Genomic DNA, 19684 nt, shown 5'->3' with positions numbered 1-19684 from the left:
GTTACCTGGAAACCTCTTATCCCGAAAGATCTCCCATATTCCATTTCATCCAAAAAAAAAACTTCTCAGTAATAATAAAACAGTAGCTTGTACTTGATCCCAACTAAGATATAATTATTTTTTATTGGAAGCAAAACCAGCCTTTTTTGGGTTTATTTAATATTTACATGATTTTCTAGTAGCTTTAAGGTATGAAGATCCAAATTACAGAAAGATTTGTTATCTGAAACACCCCAGGTCCTGAGCCTTCTGGATAACAGATCCCATACCTGTAAAGGCATTTAATGAATATGTGGTGCTGTTACAGTTGCTCCTGCATTTGTGTGCCGATGGTAAATTGCCATTGGGGAACGTGCGCTGCCAAGAAAAGAGAAGCAGTTGTAGTGGTGACTACTGTACCAAATGTACTGTATGGTCTCACAGTGTGTGTGGCTCATGGTGTGTGGTTTCCTACTGGCTCTGTGGTACAATGGGTAGTACAATGGACTTATGGCGTTCAAAAGTGTTGGGTTGGATTCCCACCAGAGAGAGTTTTTGAGACTGGGGTGGAGATAAATTCCAACTTATTAATCACTGGTCCATATGTGAGTCCTTTTCTCAGCCATTTGACAAGAGTGCACCATAGAGAGATTGTCAACACTGAAAAGCTTTCCAACTGATGTCCTGATTAGACTTGTGTATGATTGTAGCTGAAATGTGTAATTGTAGCTGAAATGCTAGCTATGCTATACTTTTTTGTATTGCCAGTCTTTCTGTGGCACAATGGGAAGTATATTAGCCTTCAAAGTGGATGATTTGCTTAGGATGTGAGTTTGATTCTTGCTTAAGTCAGTCTTTGTATCTAGACATAGTAGTATATTCTGCTGTTACACTCAATGAACAGTATGTTAGTCTTTAGTATATTTAATACAAATTATACAAAGGTGTGTTTTAATTCCCTTATAGTGATAATCTAATCATGACATTTGGTTTATCATTGGTTCATAGATGAGCCGCAAATGTGTAATTGTAGCTGAAATGTTAGTTATGCTATACTTGGTCATTCTGCTGGTTTCTCTGTGGTACAATGGGAAGTGTGTTATCCTTCAAAGTGGAATGTTTCCTTAGGGTGTGAGTTTGATTCTTGCCCCTTCCTGAGCCATTGCACGGGAGCACACCATTAATCATTTTACTGGCAGTGAAAGTTTTTCTGTGGGCTTGTGCAGGGTCGGACTGGGGGGCCGGGGGCCCGGGGCCCACCGGGACTGCTGTCCAGGGGCCCCCCTCCGGCCCCCCGCAGCCCTACAAAATTGCGTCTGCCCAGCAACACCGCCACTCGGCGCATGCGCAACAGCGCCGTTTGACGCGCTGCGCAACAGCGCCGTTCGCCGCGCATGCGCAGGCGGTGCTGCGCATCGCCGGAAAAATTTTTTTTCCCCGTGATTGGAAATATTTAGAGACGGGTTCTGGCCCGGCGGGGGCCCACGAGGGTCGGGGCCCACCGGGTTTTTTCCCAGGCCAGTCCGACACTGGGCTTGTGCTCCTTTTTGGGGGAAAGAAAGGCCCCAGTTTGGGTGTTTCTATATCATCACCTTGCTACCATCTCAGCACATTTTTGCAGACTGAGAGAAGCGGATCTGCTCCATGTCCAATCTCTCATGATCTGAATTAGATTCAAGCAGGCTGAGAGTAGCGGAACCTACAGCCCGTGTGCCCATGAACCTGGAAAATAAATATTTGTTGGTGAAAGAGTGATGTACTATATGATCTCACAGTGGGTGGGTGTGATTGGCAAATGGCTGGCTCTGTGGCATAATAATAAAGAGATACTGACACCTGAAATTAAACTTTTTTTTACATCTATTATAATATTGGCTTTGCAAGCTACTTCTAACATTGCCATAAAGTATTTGCATGATGCTTTTACATTACCTGTCTGATCCCCCATGTTCCTGTATGAGGGGGCTGCCATATTTGTGCAGTAGGAGTCCGTTAGCATTAGAAACTGTAACTAACAGGCTGAGATGGGACAGTCTGGTTTGCAAAGTCAGAGTGTCAGAGAGTCAGGCTTAGGAACTTCAACTAACAATTATATACAAAAACAAACCTCACAGCAAAAAATGATCAACATGACCTATAGTTAACATTTAATATACATTCATATGCTAAAATTCATTTTTTAGTGTCAGTATCACTTTAATGTCTTGAGCTTTTAGTTGGTCATGCTAAGGCTTTCAAAGGATGTTGGTTCTAGTCCCACTTTATTCTTTGATGGCTCTGGCCAGCACATGCACAATAGAGTGAAAGACTGGATATTTTGTTTAATTTCAGCATTTTACTGAAGAACAAAGAAGCAGAAGAAGATCACACTGTGGCGCTCCTATAGATTTACCAATTTGGGGACTACATGCCCGAACTGGATGCCAATGAGCATGCTCACATTTTTCACTCAAGTTCACTATATACCTGTAAATGGTAGTATAATTTAATGAACTTTATGTATGTAGGTAATGATACACATCACATACCGTGCTCTGTGGCGCAAGAGATTGGACTTCTAGTTGCATGTGACAAGGTGTTGTGGGTTTGAGTCTAACCTTAGGCTGGCCAGGCACCCTAGGCGACTTGGACTGTTGTGGCGCTGGCTAATATTGAGCTTGATTACGCATGCGCAAGACTGCGCTCGTACGCAGAAGTGCATTTACGCACAAAGATTCAAGCGACTGCTGGCGAGGGATGGGACTAGAAATGGGGTAGGTGACAGAGCAGGTATGTGCCTGGTGCCTCCCCAGCTTTGTGCCCTAGGCACATACTGCAAGACCCTTGGGCTGGTCGAGTTTGGGCCGACCTCGCCCCCCCATTTGTGGGCGAGTTCACATCAAGCTCTTCATCGGCAGGGTGGGTCTATAAAAGGAATGAGAAAGTCGAGTGGGGGGGGGTTTTATCTGACCCGCACATCACTAATTTGAGTCCCCTTCCAGAGACATTTGAGAGTGCACCATGGATGGTGCAATGGGGGGCTGCCAAAATATTAGACAACCTCAGTTGATTGGTAAGTTTCTCTTTGGGCTTGTCTTCCTATGTGGAAAATAATGTACTAGTTCGGGGAGTTTCTATAGAACAAAGATGCAGTGGAAGATCACACTGTGGTGCTCCTATAGATGTACCAATTTGGGGACTACATGCCTGAACTGGGTGCGGCTGAGCACACTCTCATCTCTCAGTCAAGTTCACTATTTTATGAAATAATACATGTAAATTGTAGTATAATTTAATGAACTGTATGTATGTAAGTGATGACGCACATTATGTGCCAGGCTCTGTGACGCAATGGATAGCGCATTGGACTTCTAGTTGTCTGTGACAATTCAAAGGTTGTGGGTTCGAGTCCCACCAGAGTCAGATTTTGAATGCCCAATCCAGATAAAACTTGACATATTAGTCAATGGTCTATATGTGAGCCCCCTTCCAGAGCCATTGACAGGAGTGCGCCATTGATTTATGGGGGGCTGCCAAAATAATAGACAGTGGGTTTGTGCGATTGGCAAATGGCTGGCTCTGTGGCACAATGGATAACACATTATATTCTGCTGTTACACTCAATGAACAGTATGTTAGCCTTTAATATATTTAATACAAATTATACAAAGGTGTGTTTTAATTCCCTCATAGTGATAATCTAATCATGACATTTGGTTTATCATTGGTTCAATGTGTAATTGTAGCTGAAATGTTAGTTATGCTATACTTGGCCATTCTGCTGGGTTCTCTGTGGTACAATGGGAAGTGTGTTATCCTTCAAAGTGGAATGTTTCCTTAGGGTGTGAGTTTGATTCTTGCCCCTTCCTGAGCCATTGCACGGGAGCACACCATTAATCATTTTACTGGCAGTGAAAGTTTTTCTGTGGGCTGGTGCTCCTTTTCACGGGAAAGAACGGCCCCAGTTTGGGTGTTTCTATATCATCACCTTGCTACCATCTCAGCACACTTTTGAAGGCTGCGAGAAGTGGATCTGCTCCATGCCCAATCTCTCATGATCTGAATTAGATTCAAGCAGGCTGAGAGTAGCGGAGGCTACAGCCCGTGTGCCCATGACCATACAATTGTACCTGGAAAATAAATAATTGTTGGTGAAAGAGTGATGTACTATATGATCTCACAGTGGGTGTGTGTGATTGGCAAATGGCTGGCTCTGTGGCATAATGGATAATGTCTTGGACTTTTAGATGGTCATGCTAAGGTTTTCAAAGGATGTTGGTTCTACTCCCACCAGATTTGGCTTCTCCTTATAGCGGCACTGCCTTCCCATATGTCTGGCCCTGTTTAGTGATCAGCTTCAATTCTGTTTTCTTAGTTGGGTTATTTCAGTCTGGCATTGTGTGACAAAGCTGTCATCTTCTTCCACTTCTTTATTCTTTGATGGCTCTGGCCAGCACATGCACAATAGAGTGAAAGACTGGATATTTTGTTTAATTTCAGGATTTTACTGAAGAACAAAGAAGCAGAAGAAGATCACACTGTGGCGCTCCTATAGATTTACCAATTTGGAGACTACATGCCCGAACTGGATGCCAATGAGCATGCTCACATTTTTCACTCAAGTTCACTATATACCTGTAAATGGTAGTATAATTTAATGAACTTTATGTATGTAGGTAATGACAGACGTCATATGCCGGGCTCTGTGGCGCAAGAGCTAGCGCATTGGACTACTAGTTGCATGTGACAAGGTGTTGTGGGTTCGAGTCTCACCTGAGCAGGCTAATATTGAGCTCGATTACAATCGCGCAAGACTGTGCTCGTGCAGAAGCGCATTTACGCACAAAGATTCAAGCGGCTGCTGTGGAGGGATGGGACCAGAAATGGGGTAGGTGACAGAGCAGGTACGTTCCTGGTGCAGACCCTGCTTTGTGCCTTAGGCACATACCTGCTAGTTGAGTTTGGGCTGACCTTACACCCCCATTTGCGGGCGAGTTCGCATCAAGCTCTTCATCGGCAGGGTGGGTCTGTAAAAGGAACATAAAAGTCGAGTGTGGGGTTTTATCTGACCCGCACATCACTAATGTGGGGCCCCTTCCAGAGCCATTTGACAATGCACCATGGATAGTTTAATGGGCGGCTGCCAAAATATTAGACAACCTCAGTGGATTGGTAAGTTTCTCTTTGGGCTTGTCTTCCTATGTGGAAAATAATGTACTAGCTCAGGGAGTTTCTATAGAACAAGGATGCGGTGGAAGAGCTATAACATTAGTCTGATTGTTCTGACCTACAACATCTGACTGTGTTGGTGGGGAGGTCTGCTGAAATTAGGGATTGGGTGCCCAAACTGGGAGCCACTTAGCATACTATCATTCTGGAACTCGACTTCTATATTTTATTAAAAAGCACTTGTGGATCAAATTGTGATCTATATGGTTTCACATGTATGGTTGTGTTTAGGCAGTTATAGTCATCAGGCTCTGTAGCACAATGGTCTTTCAGTTGTTAAGTCATTCGATGGTTTTGGGTTCAAGTCCCACCAAAGCCACAAGTGTCTAGCAGAGGTAATACCCAGCTTGTTAATCATAGGAGGTCAATATGTAAGGCCCTTTTCTGAGTGCACCATAAGAGAAACTGTATTCATACAAACCATAATTTTCTTTTCCTGGTCATCCCTACGGCAGCATGATCTTTGGTTTAGCGATCCCCATCAGTAATACAAAAGAAACACACGCCCCCAACACGCATAAAAGTCCCCCTCCTCCAATCCTCCCCGTTTTAGTAATCCAAGCTTACCAGAGATAATGGTGGGAATGCTGCCGTAGGGATGACCAGGAAAATAAAATAACGGCAAGTATGAATACATTTTCTCTTTTCCTGGTCATCCCTGGCAGCATAATCAATAACCTTTGAGAAATACCATAGCATTAAGGGAGGGATACAAGGCTACTTAACAATTTAATCAGATTGGCCAAAAATGAAGATCTTAAGAAAATAAATCAAGCTTGAAATGTCTGATGAATGTGTTGCGAACGCCATTTTGCACCATGCGCGCCATTTCGCACATGCGCACCACTAGCAACATTTCGGAGTTCACGGGCGCCATCTTCTTCTCTCCAGGAAATCTTCGGAATGAGACCAGCGTGGCGGCGCATGCTCAGTTGGAGCAACTTACTGATTTGCAACAACTGTGGATGAGGTCAATCTCGACACAATATTGACACAATATTGAAAGATTTACGTTCTCCTTTTTCTATAGGTGACGACAGTAATGTGAGAAGTATATGGTGACAAGGACTACACCTTCATTGACATAGGACATATGATGCATTATGTTAAATACTTTTTTTGATTTTGGTTTTCTTCTTTTCCTTGTCTCCTTTTATGTATATACATTATTTTTTTATTTTTAAAAATTTTTTTTCATTTATATTGGCTAACGATAATTAGTTGAGGTGAGGAAGTTTTCTGTAGCTTATTGTGGGCATTTTGAAACTATTTGAAATTAAAATGAAATATAAGGTGGAAGGTATTAATTCTGGAAAATACCACCTTTTTTTGCATTCAATTGACTTGATTGACGCTGGAACACAATTGCGCTCCATAAGATAACTTCCTCATAGCTCTATAAGAGTGGGCGGATGTGACGTTCACAATAGGCGTTGCTGCAACGCATGTGCATTCCATTTGGATTGCAACGCATTTCCTGGTATACACGCTTCTGTGCTACAGGCGGATGTGACGTCACACGCCACTTCTTGTATGTAGGGAGACTATGTAGGGTATCACAAAGGTATTTAAACCTGTTCATTGGACACATTCGCTCTGCCTTTTATCCTTTTTGCAATAATTTATGAGTTTTGCCCCTGATGAAGCCCACGGTTGTGGTCGAAACGCGTAGGGCCAATACTGGGCCATGGGCCATGGGCCATTATTGGGCCATAGCTGAAAATGTAAGTGTATTTTTGTAAATGTAATAAAATTATCCATTTTTAAATATGAGTGTGCAGTCCCTATATTTATAATTATATTGAATTTTTGGGAGACTTTGTTTGGGCGGTCTTCATGGGACAAGCACCTCACTATTGAATTAAAATTGGGTGTGCGCCTTCTAAAAATCTAATTCGTTGAGGTCAATCAAGAGGTCATCCAGGTAATGGTACACTTCTATCCCCTGCAACCTCAGCTGAGCGATGAATACTTCTAGGACCTTGGAGAATCTTGGAGAGACCTTTCCCCCAAGGAAAGATATTGCTATGCAGATTTAGAGGCTCTAGGCTCCATAGAAGTTGTTGGCTGTCTCAAGGTGACAGACACTGTCTCCTTAATCCATATCATAATACTCTCTTGATTTAAGGGTACTGAAGAACAGACTGTCTGTCCATATTATTCGAGGCGTAATCTTGAAAACATGGCTGACATCATTTTCTGTTTTTCATCGCTGGGTTGTCACATGCTCTGCAGAGTCTGACTTCTGTACTCTCCTCCATTCTTTGGTGTTTCCTACTCCAAGATTCTTCGGCAGGGACAGAGTCACTGCAAATAGAGAATTTGAGTACCAAGCTCTTTTCGTAGATGCCTTTAATAAGAAAACAGCAGGCAAGGCCGGATCCATGCTGAATCAAGCTCACTCTTGGGCATGAATGGCGAGGCAAATGGCTGCTTTAACATCAAAAAGCGCATGATGACATCACTACATAAGCTAATATGCGCACCAACAAGAAAAAACCCCTGCCACATGGGGTCTCTGCACAACTAGGTGGAGCTTTGGGTGGAGAGAGTCAGCAAGAACTGCAACCGGTAATCGGATCATTTCGGATTGTTGAGTGCCCAGCCTGCAAACTTATTGATAGAAGATACAAAGGGGAGCAGTGTCGGACTGGGGGCACCGGACCCACCGGGGCTGCTGTCCATGGACCCCTTCCGGACCCCCCCTTCATGGCAGCGTTTTACTTAAATGTTTTCCACCGGACCAGGGTACTTTCACATGTGTTTAATATGTATATCTCATCAAGCACTCACACTTTTCTAATATGGAGCACGTATGTTTGAGACCTTAGTGGACATTTTTGCACTTGTAATTGTAATGACTTTGTATACTGTTTTGTACACTAATAACCACTAGATGGCGGAACAGGATAACAAATGGGTTGTTAATGCGCATCCTTCAGTTTGATAGGGCCGTATGGTCTGAAATGTTGCTTTAATGCTAAGTGTGCAATACAGATATGGAATCTTTAATCTAAAACACCTATTATCCTGACAGATCATCTCCCATTTTCCATTTTATCCAAATAATCAACATTTTTAAAAATGATTTCCTTTTTCTCTGTAATAATAAAACAGTAGCTTGTATTTGATCCCAACTAAGCTATAATTATTCCTTATAGGAAGCAAACCCAGCCTATTGGCTTTTTTTAATATGTACATGAATTTCTAGTAGATTTCAAATTACAGAAAGATCCATTATCTGGAACACACCAGGTCCTGAGCATTCTGGATAACAGATCACATACCTATAAAGGCATTTAATGAATATGTGGTGCTGTTACAGTTGCTCCTGCATTTGTGTGCCGATGGTAAGTTGCCATTGGGGAACGTGCGCTGCCAAGAAAAGAGAAGCAGTTGTAGTGGTGACTACTGTACCAAATGTACTGTATGGTCTCACAGTGTGTGTGGCTCATAGTGTGTGGTTGCCTACTGGCTCTGTGGCACAATGGTTAGTACATTGGACTACTAGTTGAACAAGCTATAAGGCATTCAAATGTTGTGGGTTCGAGTTCCATCAGAGTCAGCTTTTTTAAAACCCAACTTATTAATCACTGGTCCATATGTGAGTCACTTTCTCAGCCATTTGACAAGAGTGCCCCATTGAGAGATTGTCAACACTGAAAAGCTTTCCAACTGATGTCCTGATTAGACTTGTTTATGATTTCTCTCATAGGCCTTTCACTTGTCTTCCTATACATTGCTCAAACTGGCGGAATTGTTTATCTGTAGATTTATATTTTGCCCAATTTATTAATTATGTATTTAGTGCAATAATAATTGTAGCTGAAATGTTAGTTATGCAAATCTCTCTTGTTTGGCTGATCTTTCTGTGGTACAATGGCTAGTGTGTTATCCTTGAAGGTGGAAGGTTTCTTATGGTTATTAGATTCCTACCTAAGTCAGTCTTTGTATCTAGACATAGTAGTATATCCTGCTATTACACTCAATAAACAGTATGTTAGCCTTTAATATATTTAATACAAGTTATACAAAGGTGTGTCTTCTAATTCCCTCATAGTGATAATCTACCCATGAAGTTTGGTTAATCATTGGTCCATATATGAGCCCCTTCCTAAGCCAGGACTGCAGTGCACCATAGACAGTTTGCCAGAACTAAAAAGCTTTCCAACTGATGTCCTGATTAGACTTGTGTATGATGTCCCCCCGATGGCCCTGCTTTCCTCTATGTATGGGACCCTTTTCCTTAGTCATCAACTTGTATTCTGTGTCCTTAGTTGGCTGGTCTCAGTGGGATTATATTAATCTTGATATCTCACTATAAAATGGAGTCTACCCTGGTCTGGTGGAAAACCCAGACCCCTCATATTACTGGTGAGAACAAAAAATCATTGGCTTTACATTGGGATGTTTTCTGTAAATGTATCAAGGCATATTACACCCTCTCAGTAGCCAATGTCTCCTCTCCTATTTGCAATTGCAATGGAACCCCTAGCATGCCAAATTAAATCAAGTGGTGGAAGGGCTCAAACTGGGCAACATGGTAAACCTGACCAGGCCCACAGATTAACATGGGTGCACACCTTTAAATACTTTGCTGTGTGGATTCATACAGACTTGAATAAATATGCTGCGCTTAATATTAATGCTATACTCAGATACTTAGAAACCAGGACAGAGACTTGGGAGCATCTCCCCTATCCCTAACCGGACACAAATCTATTCAAGATGGTGGTCTTATCCAAATTAATATATATTTCTGCAAACTCTGAATGTAATCCCCAGATCAACCTTTAGCAAACTTAAAAGTATTATGTTAACCTTTTCATGTCATGGATACTACTCATTACAAACTTTAAAGTTCCACCTGCCTGTCCCAAATCCCTTCCTGTATTGCTTAGCTACACAACTGACAGTTGCCTGGAGGTTGGCAGAGCCATCTCTGACTAATGCTGCCACATTTCGGGAAGCACAGGTACTGGGGTCCCTGGAGGAGCTCAAAAACCTTTTATACAGAGGAACAGCTTATACAATAAAAAGCCACTCCATTGGCAATGGCTAGGGTGTGGAAAACTGTGTCTTTTATTGTTTTACTTCAATGTAATATGAAAGCATTATGTACAAATGTAATTTACACTGCTGACCTATGTTCATCTTGATATGCTTAATAAAATAATTGTTTAATAAAAATTAAGCAAGGACCCTCCTGATTCAGAACACATGATAACAATCAATTTAATGTGTGTTTTGTCCATGGTTTGGAGTGATTCAGGCAATAAAAATATTTATTATGCCACAGATTTTATATTACCTATTCCCATAAGAATCCCTGTAAAATAATTGGTTAAGTTACGCTCACTAATATCCAGATTCATATGGGTGGATAAAATACCCAGCATGAAATATGATGTTCTTACTCAATCAAAAGATAAAGGGGAATTTGCTGTCCCAGACACTTACCTTTACTGTACTATGTTGCTGTTCATCTGGTCCGTATCCTTCATTGGCACCTGAAAGGTAAACAGAAAGAAAATGGGTTGAAATGGAATATTTTCTATGTAAGGAGCAATTCAAAACAGAAGAAGCACCCCCCACACTCAACCATTCATGCTTTTCTAATATGGAGCATGTATGTTTGAGACCTTTGTGGACCTTTTTTCACTTTCTAATCTAAATTGTAATGACTTTGTATACTGTTTTGTACACTAATAACCACTAGATGGCGGAAAAGGATAACAAATGGGTTGTTAATGTGTATCCATCAGCTTGATAGAGCCGTGTGGTCTGAAATGTTGCTGTAATGCCCTATTATGCAATACAGGTATGGGATCCGTTATGCGGAAACCTATTATCCGGATATATCTGTAAAAATAAAACAGTAGCTTGTACTTGATCCCGACTAAGATATAATTACTCTTTATTGGAAGCAAAACCAGCCTATTGGGTTTATTTAATATTCACATCAATTTCTAGTAGACTTAAGGTATGAAGACCCAAATTACTGAAAGATCCATTATCTGGAACACCCCAGGTCCTCAGCATTCTGGATAACAGGTCCCATACCTGTGGTGCTGTTACAGTTGCTCCTGCATTTGTGTGCCAATGGTAAGTGGCCATTGCGGAATGACTGGGGCAGCTGGGAAATTGACAATAGGCCCATGTCAGATTTCAAAACCGAATATAACAAAATCTGTTTGCTCTTTTGCATTATTCATGTTTTCCCATGACAGTATCCCTTTAAGCAAGAATCAAACTCACAAACTAATGAAACCTTCCACTTTGAAGGCTAACATTCTTCCCATTGTGCCACAGAAAAACTGACAGACAGCACCGTATTGTATAGACTGTACAGACATAGTAGTATATCCTGCTGTTCCACTCAATGAACAGTTTGTCAGCCTTTAATATATTTAATACAAGTAATGCAAAGGTGTGTGTTCTATTTTCCTCATAGTGATAATCTAACCTGATAATAATTGTAGCTGAAATGTTAGTTATGCTATACTTGGTCATTCTGCTGGTTTCTCTGTGGTACAATGGGAAGTGTGTTATCCTTCAAAGTGGAATGTTTCCTTAGGGTGTGAGTTTGATTCTTGCCCCTTCCTGAGCCATTGCACGGGAGCTACCATCTCAGCACATGTTTGAAGGCTGCGAGAAGCGGATCTGCTCCATGTCCAATCTCTCATGATCTGAATTAGATTCAAGCAGGCTGAGAGTAGCGGAGCCTACAGCCCGTGTGCCCATGACCATACAATTGAACCTGGAAAATAATTTGTTGGTGAAAGAGTGATGTACTATATGATCTCACAGTGGGTGTGTGTGATTGGCAAATGGCTGGCTCTGTGGCATAATGGATAATGTCTTGGACTTTTAGTTGGTCATGCTAAGGCTTTCAAAGGATGTTGGTTCTAGTCCCACTTTATTCTTTGATGGCTCTGGCCAGCACATGCACAATAGAGTGAAAGACTGGATATTTTGTTTAATTTCAGCATTTTACTGAAGAACAAAGAAGCAGAAGAAGATCACACTGTGGTGCTCCTATAGATTTACCAATTTGGGGACTACATGCCCGAACTGATTGCCAATGAGCATGCTCACATTTTTCACTCAAGTTCACTATATACCTGTAAATGGTAGTATAATTTAATGAACTTTATGTATGTAGGTAATGATAGACATCATATGCCGGTCTCTGTGGCGCAAGAGATAGCACATTGGACTTCTACTTGCATGAGACAAGTGTTGTGGGTTCAAGTATCGCCTGGCCAGGTGCCGTCGGCAATGGTCCTGGCTGGTATTGAGCTTGACTGTGCCCAAAGATTCAAGTGGCTGCTGGGGAGAGATGGGACCAGACATGGGGTAGATGACAGAGCAGGTACGTGCCTGGCGGCTCCCCAGCTTTGCGCCCTAGGCACATACCCGCAAGCCGTTTGGGACGACCCATTTGCAGGTGAGTTTGCATCAAGCTCTTCATCGGCAGGGTGGGTCTGTGAAAGTCAAGCGTGGGGTTTTATCTGACCCGCACATCACTAATGTGAGGCCCCTTCCAGAGCCATTTGACAGTGCACCATGGATGGTTTAATGGGGGGCTGCCAAAATATTAGACAACCTCAGTGGATTGGTAAGTTTCTCTTTGGGCTTGTCATCCTATGTGAAAAATAATGTACTAGTTCGGGGAGTTTCTATAGAACAAAGATGCGGTGGAAGATCACACTGTGGTGCTCCTATAGATGTACCAATTTGGGGACTGCATGCCTGAAATGGGTGCGGCTGAGCACACTCTCATCTTTCAGTCAAGTTCACTATTTTACAAGTAGTACCTTGTGTATAATGTCCCTGACATGACTCCCACCTGTGACAGCGCTTTCCTCTTTGTAAGCCCTTCTTTCTCCTAGTGATCAGCTTCTAATTTGTGTTCTTAGTTGGCCATTTCACTTAAGCTTTGTGTGAAGTGGCAGAATTCAGAGTAACTTTTTGGTCCTTAAATTTTGCCTGAGTTGAGTATTCTATTTATCTTGCAGCAAGCTGGCTCTGTGCTATGATGGAATGTACCTTGGTCTTCTACAAAACAAGGTAAGATGTTCCATGGTTTCAGTCACCCTAGATTGGTCTTTATATTCATTCTGTCTCTTCATCTATAAGGCTCTAACCCACAGGACCTCCAGAAGTTAAATTAAGGTTGTCAAAAGTTGTGGATGTGAATTCTCAGATGATGTGATCATTGGTGAATAAGTGGACAGCCATTTGGTTTTGGGAAATTGTCCTTGCCCAAAATAACAACAAAATTAAATGGAATTGTACTATAACATTAGTCTGATTGTTCTGACCTACAACATCTGGCTGTGTTGGTGGGGAGGTCTGCTGAAATTAGGGATTGGGTGCCCAAACTAGGAGCCACTTGGCATACTATCATTCTGGAACTCGAGTTCTATATTTTATTAAAAAGCACTTGTGGATCAAATTGTGATCTGCATGGTTTCACATTACATCAGATGAGGCCAAAAGAACCTGGACCTTCAATGAGCTCAAGTTTAATCCACAATGTAGGCCAGATTGATGAAAATCAAGTATGATAGGGGCAGAAGGTTCAAAGGAATTAACCCCTTGAGCCTGTGACCATATTTCCTGGTCTTGAAAGTGTCTCTATGAATTGTTCATAACATCCCTGCTCTCTCAACTTCAACTTCTCAACCTCCAGGCCGCAAGGTTCAGCGTTTCTGGATTCGGGTATAGGAGAGGACCCTGAACCTAACTAACTTCTACGTTGTTGGTAACTTGGTTCCTGAACTGCCACTCCGGCAAGATTGCAGGAAAGTATCATCTTCAGCACAGTGAAGATTAAAATGAATAGGGGAAAGACATATGTTCAAAGGTTTGTCTAGTCCTGAGAGCGCATCCACTGCCGTCGCTGATGACGATGGGACTCTGGAAAAGATAAGTAAGACCCCATTTGGATGTAACCCAATTGAAGACCTTTGGACACAGTTACTACTCTGCTTTACTCAAGGCATCCGCTTGACAATTCAAGATTCACTGCTAGTCCCTCCTTGTTTCCTTATGTAAGCTACTTCCAAAGCATTGTCGCATTTGAATTTCACTGAAGTGCCTAGGAAAACTGACCTGAAGAAGAGTAGAGCTTCTCGAACGGCTCTTATCTTTAGAACATGTCAAGGGAGATGTGATAGATCCCTTCTCCATACTCCCTGAAGTTGTGGCGCATCTGTATGGGCTCCCCAGCCGATGCATCTGTATAGACCTCTATCATACCTCACAGCTGTCCCATTTTTCATGGGACAGTCCTGATTTTGACAGCTCAGCCCACAGTCCTGGGTTTGTTACTGAAATGTCCCGACTTTCTCTTTGATCTCCTGCACTGAACAGCCAGAAAAACATATAAAGTTTTTAACTTCATTGGCTTTTTGCAGAGAGCACAGAATAGATGCTTAGATACTTTTGTAACAATTTACATGGGGTCTCTGCAAAACTAGGCTATTGGCGGAGCTTTGGATGGAGACAGCCAGCAAGAACTGCACACGGAAATCGGATCCTTTTGGATCGTTGAGTGCCCAGCCTGATAACTTACTGACAGAAGAAACAAAATACGGGGGAGGATTGGAGGAGGGGACCCTTATGCATGTTGGGGGTGTGTGTTTCTTATGTATTACTGACCGGGGGGGCTAACCCAAGGTAATTGCTTATGCTACCAGGGATGACCAGGAAAGACAGATTGCCAAAACTAAAAAGTGTTGCAACTGATATATTGGTACTAATTAGACTTGTATCCATGCTTCTACCATCCCCCTCATGGCAGCTGTTTTCCTTAAATGTTTTTGACCGGATCAGGGTATTTTCACATGTGTTTAATATGTTTATCTAATCAAGCACTCACACTTTTCTAATATGGAGCACGTATGATTGAGATCTTTGTGAACATTTTTGCACTTTCTAAATTGTAATAACTTTGTATACTGTTTTGTACACTAATAACCACTAGATGGCAGAAAAGGATAACAAATGGGTTGTTAATGTGTGTCCATCAGCTTGATAGGGCCGTATGGTCTGAAATGTTGCTGAAATACCCTAAGTGTGCAATACAGGTATGGGATCCGTTATCTGGAAACCTCTTAACCTGAAAGATCTCCCATATTCCATTTTATCCAAAAACATTCTCAGTAATAATAAAACAGTAGCTTGTACTTGATCCCAACTAAGATATAATTACTCCTTATTGGAAGCAAAACCAGGCTATTTGGGTTTATTTAATATTTACATGATTTTCTAGTAGCTTTAAGGTATGAAGATCCAAATTACAGAAATATTTGTTAACTGAAACACCCCAGGTCTTGAGCATTCTGGATAACAGATCCCATACCTGTAAAGGCATTTAATTAAAATGTGGTGCTGTTACAGTTCCTCCTGCAATTGTGCTGGTGCTCCTTTTCGCAGAAAAGTATGGTCCCAGTTTGGGTGTTTCTATATCATCACCTTGCTACCGTCTCAGCACGTTTGAAGGCTGCGAGAAGCGGATCTGCTCCATGCCCAATCTCTCATGATCTGAATTAGATTCACGCAGGCTGAGAGTAGCGGAGCCTACAGCCCGTGTGCCCATGACCATACAATTGAACCTGGAAAATAAATATTTGTTGGTGAAAGAGTGATGTACTATATGATCTCACAGTGGGTGTGTGTGATTGGCAAATGGCTGGCTCTGTGGCATAATGGTTAATGTCTTGGACTTTTAGATGGTCATGCTAAGGATTTCAAAGGATGTTGGTTCTAGTCCCACCAGATTTGGTTTCTCCTTATAGCGGCACTGCCTTCCCATATGTCTGGCCCTGTTTAGTGATCAGCTTCAATTCTGTTTTCTTAGTTGGGCTATTTCAGTCTGGCATTGTGTGACAAAGCTGTCATCTTCTTCCACTTCTTTATTCTTTGATGGCTCTGGCCAGCACACGCACAATAGAGTGAAAGACTGGATATTTTGTTTAATTTCAGCATTTTACTGAAGAACAAGGATGCAGAAGAAGATCACACTGTGGCGCTCCTATAGATTTACCAATTTGGGGGCCACATGCCCAAACTGGATGCCAATGAGCATGCTCACATTTTTCACTCAAGTTCACTATATACCTGTAAATGGTAATATAATCTAATGAACTTTTTGTATGTAGGTAATGATAAACATGATATGCTGGGCTCTGTGGCTCAAGAGATAGCACATTGGACTTCTAGTTGAATATGACAAGGTGTTGTGGGTTCGAGTCTCACCTAAGTCTGGCCAGGCACCCTAGGCAACTTGAACTGCTATGGCGCTGGCTAATATTGGGCTCGATTGCGCAAGATGCAGAAGTGCATTTACGCACAAAGATTCAAGCGACTGCTGGCGAGGGATGGGACCAGAAATGGGGTATGTGCCTGGTGCCTTCCCAGCTTTGTATCCTAGGCACATACCTGCAAGACCCTTGGGCTGGTCGAGTTTGGGACGACCTCGCACCCCCATTTGCGGTTAGTTCGCATCAAGCTCTTCATCGGCAGCGTGGGTCTATAAAAGGAATGAGAAAGTGTAGTGTGGGTGGGGTTTTATCTGACCCGCACATCATTAATGTGAGGCCCCTTCCAGAGCCATTTGACAGTGCACCATGGATAGTTTAATGGGGGGCTGCTAAAATATTAGACAACCTCAGTGGATTGGTAAGTTTCTCTTTGGGCTTGTCTTCCTATGTGGAAAATAATGTACTAGTTTGGGGAGTTTCTATAGAACAAAGATGCGGTGGAAGATCACACTGTGGTGCTCCTATAGATGTACCAATTTGGGGACTGCATGCCTGAACTGGGTGTGGCTGAGCACACTCTCATCTTTCAGTCAAGTTCACTATTTTATGAAATAATACATGTAAATGGTAGTATAATTTAATGAACTTGTGTATGTAGGTAATGGGCTCTGTGGCGCAAGAGATAGCGCATTGGGCTCTGTGGCACAAGAGATAGCGCATTGGATTTAAAGTTGCATGAGACAAAGTGTTGTGGGTTTGAGTCTCACCTGAGCCTGATCAGGCACCCTAGGCAACTTGGCTGGCTATGGCACTGGCTGATATTGAGCTCAATTACGCGTGCGCAGAAGCACATTTACGCACAAAGATTCAAATGACTGCTGGGGAGAGCTGGGACCTGACATGGGGTAGGTATGCAGGTATGTGCCTGACACCTCCCCAGCTTTGCACCCTAGGCACATACCCGCAAGACGTTTGGCCGACCTTGCACCTCATTTGCGGGTAGTGGGCGAGTTCACATCAAGCTCTTCATCAGGTGGATCTATAAAAGGACGGTGAAAGTAGAGTGTGGGTGGGGTTTTATCTGACCTGTACATCACTAATGGGAGGCCCCTTCCAGAGCCATTTGACAGTGCACCATGGATAGTTTAATGGGGGGCTGCCAAAATATTAGACAACCTCAGTGGATTGGTAAGTTTCTCTTTGGCTTGTCTTCCTATGTGGAAAATAATGTACTAGTTTCTATAGAACAAAGATGCAGTGGAAGATCACACTGTGGTGCTCCTATAGATGTACCAATTTGGGGACTACATGCCTGAACTGGGTGCGGCTGAGCACACTCTCATCTTTGAGTCAAGTTCACTATTTTATGAAATAATACATGTAAATGGTAGTATAATTGAATGAACTTTATGTATGTAGGTAATGGGCTCTGTGGCTCAAGAGATAGCGCATTGGATTTCTAGTTGCATGAGACAAGGTGTTGTGGGTTCGAGTCTAACCTGAGCCTGGCTAGGTGCCCTAGGCAACTTGGCTAGCTATGGCGCAGGCTGATATTGAGCTCGATTACGCGTGCGCAGAAGCGCATTTATGCACATAGATTCAAGTGGCTGCTGGGGAGAAATGGGACCAGACATGGGGTAGGTGACAGAGCAGCTGAAGGTTTAAAGGAATTAACCCCTTGAGCCTGTGACCATATTTCCTGGCCTTAAAAGTGTCTCTATGAATTGTTCAGAACATCCCTGCTTTCCCAACTTCAACTTCTCAACCTCCAGGTCACAAGGTTCAGTGTTTCTGGATTCGCGTATCGGAAAGACCCTGACTCAATAACTTCTACGTTATTGGTAACTTGGTTCCTGAACTGCCACTCCAGGAAAGTATCATCTTCAGCACAGTGAAGATTAAAGGGAATGGGGGAAAGACATATGTCTTGGACTTTTAGTTGGTCATGCTAAGGTTTTCAAAGGATGTTGGTTCTAGTCCCACTTTATTCTTTGATGGCTCTGGCCAGCACATGCACAATAGAGTGAAAGAATGGATATTTTGTTTAATTTCAGCATTTTACTGAAGAACAAAGAAGCAGAAGAAGATCACACTGTGGCGCTCCTATAGATTTACCAATTTGGGGACTACATGCCCGAACTGGATGCCAATGAGCATGCTCACATTTTTCACTCAAGTTCACTATATACCTGTAAATGGTAGTATAATTTAATGAACTTTATGTATGTAGGTAATGATAGACATGATATGCCGGGCTCTGTGGCACAAGAGATAGCGCATTGGACTTCTAGTTGCATGTGACAAGGTGTTGTGGGTTTGAGTCTCACCTAAGCCTGGCCAGGCAACTTGGACTACTGTGGCGCTGGCTAATATTGAGCTTGATTACGCATGCGCAAGACGCAGAAGCGCATTTACGCACAAATATTCAAGCAACTGCTGGCTAGTGATGGGACCAGAAATGGGGTAGGTGACAGAGCAGATATGTGCCTGGTGCCTCCCCAGCTTTGTGCATTGGGCTGGTTGAGTTTGGGCTGACCTCTCCCCCCCATTTGTGGGCGAGTTCCCATCAAGCTCTTCATCTGCAGAGTGGGTCTATAAAAGGAATAAGAAAGTCGAGTGTGGGTGGGGTTTTATCTGACCCGCACATCACTAATGTAAGGCCCCTTCCAGAGCCATTTGACAGTGCACCATGGATAGTTTAATGGGGGGCTGCCAAAATATTAGACAACCTCAGTGGATTGGTAAGTTTCTCTTTGGGCTTGTCTTCCTATTTAATGAACTGTATGTATGTAAGTGATGGCAGACGTCATGTGCCAGGCTCTGTGGCGCAATGGATAGCGCATTGGACTTCTAGTTGTTTGTGACAAGCTATTCAAAGGTTGTGGGTTCGAGTCCCACCAGAGTCAGATTTTGAATGCCCAATCCAGATAAATCCTGACATGTTAGTCAATGGTCTATATGTGAGCCCCCTTCCAGAGCCATTGACAGGAGTGCGCCATTTATAGTTTTGTGGGGGGGGGCTGCCAAAATATTAGACAGTGGTTTAGTGCGATTGGCAAATGGCTGGCTCTTTGGCACAATGGATAACACATTATATTCTGCTGTTACACTCAATGAACAGTATGTTAGCCTTTAATATATTTAATACAAATTATACAAAGGTGTGTTTTAATTGCCTCATAGTGATAATCTAATCATGACATTTGGTTTATCATTGGTTCATA

General features: G+C 42.6%; 1 non-coding gene across 1 annotated transcript; it reads left to right on the top strand.

Moving 5' to 3' along the window:
- Positions 1-19276: 19276 nt before the first annotated feature.
- trnar-ucu lies at positions 19277-19366 on the top strand. The gene is given in 2 exon segments: positions 19277-19313; positions 19331-19366. It is a non-coding gene; the product is annotated as a tRNA-Arg (tRNA).
- Positions 19367-19684: the final 318 nt, after the last annotated feature.

This window comes from Xenopus laevis, chromosome 8L, assembly GCF_017654675.1.
Source record: "Xenopus laevis strain J_2021 chromosome 8L, Xenopus_laevis_v10.1, whole genome shotgun sequence".
Lineage (NCBI taxonomy): Eukaryota > Metazoa > Chordata > Amphibia > Anura > Pipidae > Xenopus > Xenopus laevis.
This window is presented reverse-complemented; position numbering and strand designations above follow the sequence as displayed.